This window comes from Microtus ochrogaster, chromosome 21, assembly GCF_000317375.1.
Source record: "Microtus ochrogaster isolate Prairie Vole_2 chromosome 21, MicOch1.0, whole genome shotgun sequence".
Lineage (NCBI taxonomy): Eukaryota > Metazoa > Chordata > Mammalia > Rodentia > Cricetidae > Microtus > Microtus ochrogaster.
This window is the reverse complement of record NC_022022.1, coordinates 18667560-18675833: the sequence shown is the minus strand read 5'-3', so window position 1 is coordinate 18675833 and position 8274 is coordinate 18667560.

Below are 8274 nucleotides of genomic sequence, written 5' to 3'. Positions count from 1 at the left end.
AAGGAAGGAAGGAAGGAAGGAAGGAAGGAAGGAAGGAAGGAAGGAAGGAAATATTATGAGAGGCGAGGATAGAAAATAAGTTATATTTACAAAAAGTTTGCCAGTTTCATTTTGTACAAAACAAAGAACGTCCACGATTGATAAGATGGGAGATGAAGATGGTGAAAGGCCTGAGAAGTGAGGAAGGTCTGAGGTTTTCGTTGGAGAGCAAATGCAGAATGATTACCATTGGTCCTGGGGAGATATGATCATGAATCAATGGAATCAAACTGTCTTTTGTGAATTTTTCTCCTCTGTTCCTTGACTATTGATGGTCAAGAAGAGAGAAATCTAGCAGTTAAGATTATGGGATAAATTTTACCAAATTCACCTTATTTCCCCCCCCCCCCGCCCCCAAAGGAGCAAAGATGCTTTTGAAATGATGAGCCATAGTTTAAGTTACAGAGGGAAGAAATTAAAAGTAGGAAGCTGGAAATACCGAGAAGATGAAGAAGTGCTGTGTGGACTGGGTACCTTCCTAAGGAGTAGTTGAACAAATGTGTTCAGAAGATGAGAAGTTGGTCAGACAGTGGCAGAACACACCTTTAATCCTCCAAGTGCTTGGGAGACAGAGGCAGGAGCATCTCTGAGTTCAAGGCCAGTCTGGTCTTCACAATGAGTTCCAGGACAGCCAGAGCTACGGAAAAACACTGTCTTGAAAAACCAAAAAGATGAAAAGTTGGAGAACTAGAACGATGTTCAAGCTGATGGTTTTGGTAAACTAAGTCTAAACCTTTTTGGTTGCAAGTAACAGAAAAAAAAATCTAAACTAGAGTCTAAGTGAGCATTCACATGTTGCCATAAAGTTCAGCATATTCATCTCTCCATAGCAACCTCAATACCTCTACTTGGTTTAGAAAAATCTTTGTCTCAACCACAATATTTCCATGTTGTCTCTTGCAAGGCTCTTCAAGCAAGTGAGGTATAGTCAAGCCAGGTAGTCTACTTTTCTTTCCTACCCAACCATGGTGATTAAGGAGTGGGTTGAGACTCAAGCAAGACCTGGTACAGTTCTTCTAGGAACTCTGATCCACGGACATTGGCAGGATCTCTGTTCCTGTGGATTCTTCCACTGCCATGGGCTTGGGACTTAGCAGCCATCTCCTGCAGGGAACCATATGGAAAAAAAAAATATTTTGTATGTTTGAATTTATCTCTGCCCTTGGATTCTCAGGTTATATGAACCAATAAATACTTTTTTAAATTTTTAAGCCCGTTTACAATGTCTTAGTAATGCTTTTGGCAGTATCTGTCACGTCTCCAGTCCTTAAGCACTATCAAAACTACCACACATCCATCCCATCTAATCCCCATGACAACACCTGCTGAGCCCTGAGTTGGTTGTCTCTCTGCTAACCGTTCCTTTTCTTCTTTCTTTGGAGTGCCCAGGTTTTATTTGGGGAAATAAGAGCTCCCTTTTTCATAGCCTCATTATTAAAGAAGAGCAGATAGTTCCTATCCTGAGTCATTCTCTCTCTGGTCACAATAATTGCTGTAGAGCTGGGCCTAGTCAGCAGCATAGGACCCTTACTGGGAAGGCTGGGAGCAGATTCTCTCTCTCCGACTGTGTGGAAAGGCAATGAAAAGTTCTGTACAAGGCCATGCATCAGATTTTCTTCTATTACGAACTCATGTTGATTTTAGAAATTATAAATGATTTCCTTCATAGTGGCACTAAGATTTATTTTCATTTTAGTTACGAATTGGTGGCTGTTTGGTCAGTAGCAAAATTCTCTATCACCCTGGGGGTTGGAGAGATGGTTCACCAGTCAAGAGGATCTGTTACTCTTCCAGAGGACCGAGATTCGGTTCCTAGCATCCACATGGTGGCTCTCAACCCTCTGTAATTCTGATTCCAGGAGATCCAACGTATTCTTCTGATGTCTGCAAACACATGAAATAAACACACATACATGCAGGTAAAATACAATAAAATAAAAATAAATAAATCTTTTTTAAAAAAAAATCACTTTGTGATCATCTTCAACTTCTGTTACCTAATTCGGGAGCATCGGCCGCCTCCCTTTCTTCCTCTCTCACATTCTTTCCTGGGGTTTGTATTTGTTTATGTTAATAAAGTTTTATACAAAACAAGCAAATGATTCTTAAAATATAACCTTTGTTTGTTTTCTGCACCCCAGAGTGTTCATAAAAATACCAAAGAGTAATAAACTAAAAACTCTCCGTCCTTGGGATTCAGAACCTGTGAAGTGAGCTGAGCATGGTAGTTCATCCACATCGGGCCTATCCGAGCGAGCGTCCCTCCCTACGTTTGGAAGGCAGAAATAAGTAGACTGCAAGCGAGTTTGAGGCTTTCCTGGACTACAACGAGTTCTAGGGGAGCCTGGTCTGCCAGAGGGAGAACTCGTCTTGGAAAACAACAAACAAACAAAAAAACTATATCGCTCTTTGTTACAAAAAGAGAAACAGAAGAGTAACGGTATATAATATACATATATATATATGTATATATATGTGTGTGTGTGTATATATATATATATATATATATAATGAATTCATTTATTGTTGGTTCTCATGGTTAATCTTATGAACCCAACTCATGGCAATAAACTCATGGAAACAAAACAAAACAAGCACAAGATGAAAAACTTTCAAAACAAATTCGAAAGCCGAAACACCGTTGTTTCTCACAGGCAGCCACGCCGCACCCCCTGCTCCCGTTTGGATGAGGCACACTGTTTTAAATGGCATGCCGTGGAGGCGCAGCAGGAAGGAAGCATCGGATATTGCTGGAACAGATCTTTGTTTGAGCAACAGCGAATGAGAAAGGTCACCATCATGCTTTGCTTTCAAACCCTGGGTCTGTTTTGAAACTGGTTCTGAACATTTCATCGCAAATACGGGGTTTATAATCACCGGGGCTCACGATCCCCCGAAGCAGTAATCTTTTGCCCCCCTCTCCAGTGAGGAGTGAAAAACCAAAGTAATGAGAAGTTTATTTTCCTGCCACTGTTTCTGATGAGAATGTGTCGGGAGAAGATAAAACGCCTCTTTATTTATAGGCTCTAGAATTCCTGCTTACGAAATTCCAGCCGTAAATTGAAAGGAAGTTTAGCCTTCTGAGTTCCCCTGTAATATCAGGGGAACTTGTTCAACTCATGGCCAGTGTTTGAGAGGCGGGGTTCTTTGGTTATTGTTTTCTAACATTTATTGCATTCTTGTGCTGGATCAGGCAAAAGGCACTGGGATTCTAAGCAAGACCAACTTTTGTGCAAACCGGCAAATTTTACCACCTTCAGCCGCCCTCCTCCCATGAAGGGCTGAGTTCCATCAAGAACAGTAAAAGCAGCACTAGCAGACGTTTCTGGCACAATTTGGGAAGGGAGAACAGAAATCTATCAAATATCTCAGTTTATATTTTTGGTTTTCCCTGTTGGCCCGGCTGTTGTATTCCCATGTCTGAAGCACGTTCCCCTGTGAGAGCCGGAGCTCTCAGAATAAACGTTGGGAAAGGCTGGGTCCACCCTCTGGGGATAAGAGAAGCAGGGGGAGGAAGGGGAGGGGGCAAAGGGAAAGGGAAGGGGATGGCTGTCTTCCTGTGTTTGGATGACCTTTCCTTGTGTTTATCTGGAGAGACTGGGCAGCCACACTGTGTTTGGTGTTGGGCTACCATGCTGCTTAGTTTTATGTGGGCAAAAGACTTTTGTCTTTGCTTAGGAGGACTGGATTTAGCTGAGTAAAAAAACAACAGAAAAAAAGTTCCCTAGGGTAAGAGCCTTAAAAAAAAGAAATCTTTTTCTTTAAGTTACAAACAAAAACATTTATTTAGGTTAAAGTGTACGACTGTTTTCCCTGCCTGTGCATATGTGTACTGTGTGCATGCCTGGGGCCAGTGAGGGTGTGGGATTCTGGAACAGGCGGTACAGGTGACTGTGAGCCACCATGTGGATGCTGAGAATTGAAACTGGGTCCTTTGTAAGAATAAGTGTCCCTCACGAGGAGCCATACTTCCAGCTGCATCAAATCTATCTAAAGGCTCCCATTAGCTTGTGTCTAACGGATTTCCTTAAGTCCACTATGGCGAATCTCTGGATTCTCCCTCCTGTTGAGAACTGGCTGGAGGCTGTCTTCCATCTCCCAGATACCTCCAGATTTGTTTCCGTTTAATTAAATCTGTCATCTAGGTCTCTATTTAGAGTCAGGTCCTGCTACAGAGCTCTACAGAGCTCAGCGTTGGCCTCGAACACAAGCTACTCCTGTCTCAGCCTTCCAATGTTAAAACTGCAGGCCTGCACCGGCAGCCAAAACTTCAACTTTTAACAAAATGCTCCTCATCTATAAATTCCATGAAAAAAAAATTTAATGTGTTCTCGAACTAGTGAATAAATGTATAGGATCATTGCAAGGTGACTCTGGAGTTCTTAAACTGCCAATTTCATAGGTTTGCACTCCAAGGACCCTGCGTTTGGAAGCCTCCTAGCCTTCCACTGTTCATAGTGATTCACCTATTTCTTAAGGGCAGTGAGACCAGGTCCACAGGTTTCCACCTTTCTCTCAGTTCACTGGGCCTGGACTCAGCCCCAAAGCTACTTCCCAGGGAAGTTATGCTCTGGTCTTCCCTCTCTCTTCCGTGTAAACCAGGTCTCTAGACCTCCCATGCTGCCACTTCTGAGACACCTCCTCTTGTCTTCATAGCACTTAATACCATTTTAATCATGTTCATCTGGCTGATGCTCCATTTGTTGTTTGCTTTCTCCACTAAATAAAAACTCCTTAAACATGGAGAACCATGGCTGTTTTTCATCACTGTCCTGACACGGTGCCTGACATATCACAAGCAGTCACCAGAGTGCATGATCAAGGCACAAACGAGGAGGTTGATGGACAAGGAAAAGCTTTAAAGAGCTTGGAAGAAAAACTCAGCAGCTTACTGAGTGCGGTTGTGGGGCTAAAGATCAGAGTCCCAAAGCCCCATCACGGTCAGATCTTGGATATGTTCACAAGGTTGAGATTCCGTAAGGCAGGTAAAGTGGCCAGCAGGCTTCCAAAGTCTGTATTCCTGTGAGTACGAGACACCTGTTAGTCTGAATCTTTCCCCATGGCAACTTCTTCCACCTTTTTATAAGTAGCTTCATCCTTGGTCACCAGGTATCTGAAGGATGCTGGTGTTTCCCCCTTCCTTACACCACACAGGGTCCTAACGCTTTCTTCTCTCTGTGCTTGATTTTTCTGACACACTCGCCAGGTCTCTCTCTGGCCAGTTACAGACCCACAAAGCTCCAAAATATATTCCCCCATCTCTGGGAAGCTGAAGGAGGCAATGGGCTTCGGGTCTAGATCTAGACACACAGACGCCACTCAGAATCATATTTTTCTTGCCATCTCCCCACTAAGATTAAAGTGGACATCTGTAACTCTGGGCTCACACTCCTCAGAGTGTTGGAAAGGACGACCACACCCACATGACCTCTCTGGAATCAGCCACTGCTCAAGGCTGAGGCCTGCAGATCTGACTGGTCTCACATGGGTAGTGCAGCAGGAGTTCCTCAAGAAAGAGAGGGATTATGGCCTGGTGGTGTGGCTCAGTGGCAAAAACATAAGCTTAGCATGTTTGAGGCCCTAGGTTCAATACCCCAGCACTGGTAGAAAGAGGTGGGAGGATGAGAAGGGGGAGGAAGAGAAATGGGCATGGGCGGAGGAGGAAACGGATGACCTGAAGGTTGAGGAGAGGCTCAGTTGATAAAGTTCTTGCCCTATAAACATGAGGACCCGAATTCAATACTTAGAATCCATTTTTTAAAAGTCAAGTGTGGTGGCCCATGCTTGTATTCTCAGCACAGGGGAAGAAGAAACCTTTCTAAATGACAGAGCACCTCACTCCCAACCCTGGCTCAAGGGCTGATCCTCTGGGAACTGTAGAAAGCGGCGCCTAGTGTAGTCATCAGGCCCCTAGGCCAGTGAGAGACCCTGTCTCAAACAGCAAGGTAGATAGATGGCATTAAGGTTGCCCTTTTGACCTTCACACACACACACACACACACACACACACACACACACACACAATTGCACTTAACATATTCATAAACAAACACTTAAAAGAAGAAGAAACGATGTTAGATAATCAAAAACAATAGAAAACCTTCCTACGGCAGCCCTCCTGTGCCAGGTGTGCATCAGGTAAGACACCCAGGGAATGTGGGTGGGCTAGGAATTAGGGTGTATAAGCCCAGCACCCTCCACCTCTGCTCTTTCTCTAGCCAGCGATGCTATTCTGGACACGTTAACGTCATTAACCAATTTCTCATGATGAAACAGCAATATGAGATATTCGATAAACTATTATCCAATCTTAAGTGGGGAAGAAATTCCCAGACAGGCTAAAACGCAGATGAATCTTGAAGGCACCCTGAATGAAATAAACCAGTCACAGTGGCCACATTCATAGAGACAGAAAGCCCCACGGTTGCTAGAGGCCGGGGCTAGAGGCCGGGGAGCAGAGGAAGTGGGGGTCACTGCTCAAGGAGCGCAGTTTCAGATCTGCAACAGGAAAAGCATTCTGGAAATGGATGGGGTGATACAACAACATGAATGTAGTCGGTAGCCATGAGCTGCACTCTAAAAAGCAATTTATCTGAAATGGCAAGTTTTTGCTATCTGTATTTTACCATGATTAAAAAGAAACACAGCTTGATAACCTAGGATACATAATAAGTGTTCACAATGTAAATATCATTCCTCCCGAAACAGCCTCGTAAGTGGAGGATTGATAGTGGTGCGCTTACAGCTGATTAATGGGACTTGGAGGTTGTTACAAATTGCCGAACATTTTTAAATGCTGCTCTGGTTATATTAAACTTCGGTTCAGCAACTTAAGAGTGCTACATATCTCTGGTCTAACGCTTAGATGCTGTTTTGGGGTGTATTTCTTTTTTATAGGCTGATATAATTACAATTTTAGCCTTATTCCAGTTTTGAGGTCTTTCTTATGTTCTCTTATTTATTAATATTATTAATTTATTATTATTATTCCCTTGCTCCTAAAGCACAAACCCAGAGCCTCTCACATGCTAGCTCCTTTTCTATGTTCTCTGTATCCATCACATATGCTGGTTCTTTTGATGGATTAAAACGGACACCATCTATTAAGACCCATTTCCATGGGCTGGAGAGACGGCTCAGAGAGAGGTTGGAGCACTGACTGCTCTTCCAGAGGACCCGGGTTCAATTCCCAGCACCCACATAGTAGCTCACAACTGTCTGTAACTCAAGTTCCAAGGGAATCTGACACCCTCACATAAGTATACAAAACATCAATAAACATAAAATAAAATTATAAAAAAAGACCCATTTCCATGTAGGAGAAAAACATGCTCTCTCCTCTTCACTCCCACGGTGTTTGTTATTTGAACACAATCCAGACTACAACTGCTTAATAAGTATTATTATTCTAACTATTCATATCTTAACTTCCACATCCAGCTCTAAGTTCTGCAGACAGCGATTGTGTCTACTCATTCTTTAGAATTCCCTTAAGGCCAGGTTAGTGTTTTGCATGGAGTAGCCCATGTATTATTTTCTTTCCTTCTTGTTAGAAAAGATGCTGAAACTTTTCCTCATACTTTCAGGTCAATTCAGGACATAAGGTTTCCTGGTCAGTATGAAAATAACAAAAGATCAAGGCTGGTCACAAAACCGATCTGCTGGTGGGCCTGTGTGCGGGGTAGATGTCTTTTACTGATAAAATTCTGGGAAACAGAGACAGACAAAAGTGTTTATAGAGCAACCAGAGATGAGGTGGTGGGTTTTTCAAGAATATCTTAGAAAACATAAGAGGTCGTTTCAGGTCTGCGAGCAGTGCCTATCACGTGAATGCTTCATCTCTGCGCGAGTACCGAAAGAAATCAGGTCCATAAACCTTTCTAAAGGACAGGGTGCCTCCCTTCCAACCTTGGCTCAATGGCTGGTCCTCTGGGAACTGTAGGAAGCATCATCAGAGCTCCCTAGGGAGGTGGTCCTGCTCAGGGAACTGGAAATGAGCAGGAAGAGTTGCTGCACACCACTGGGTCCTTGGTAGTGGCCGTTGTGAGCGGTTGGTTATACTCTCGCTGTGGGCTTCTGTTCTTTGAGTGTTTTTGCTATCGCCTATGGGAAGAAAGACCAGTGCTAGAATCTCTGTGTCAAGAGGAGTAAAAACCGAAAATCTGAATATTCTTTTTATTTCTCTCTCTCTCTCTCTCTCTCTCTCTCTCTCTCTCTCTCTCTCTCTCTCTCTCT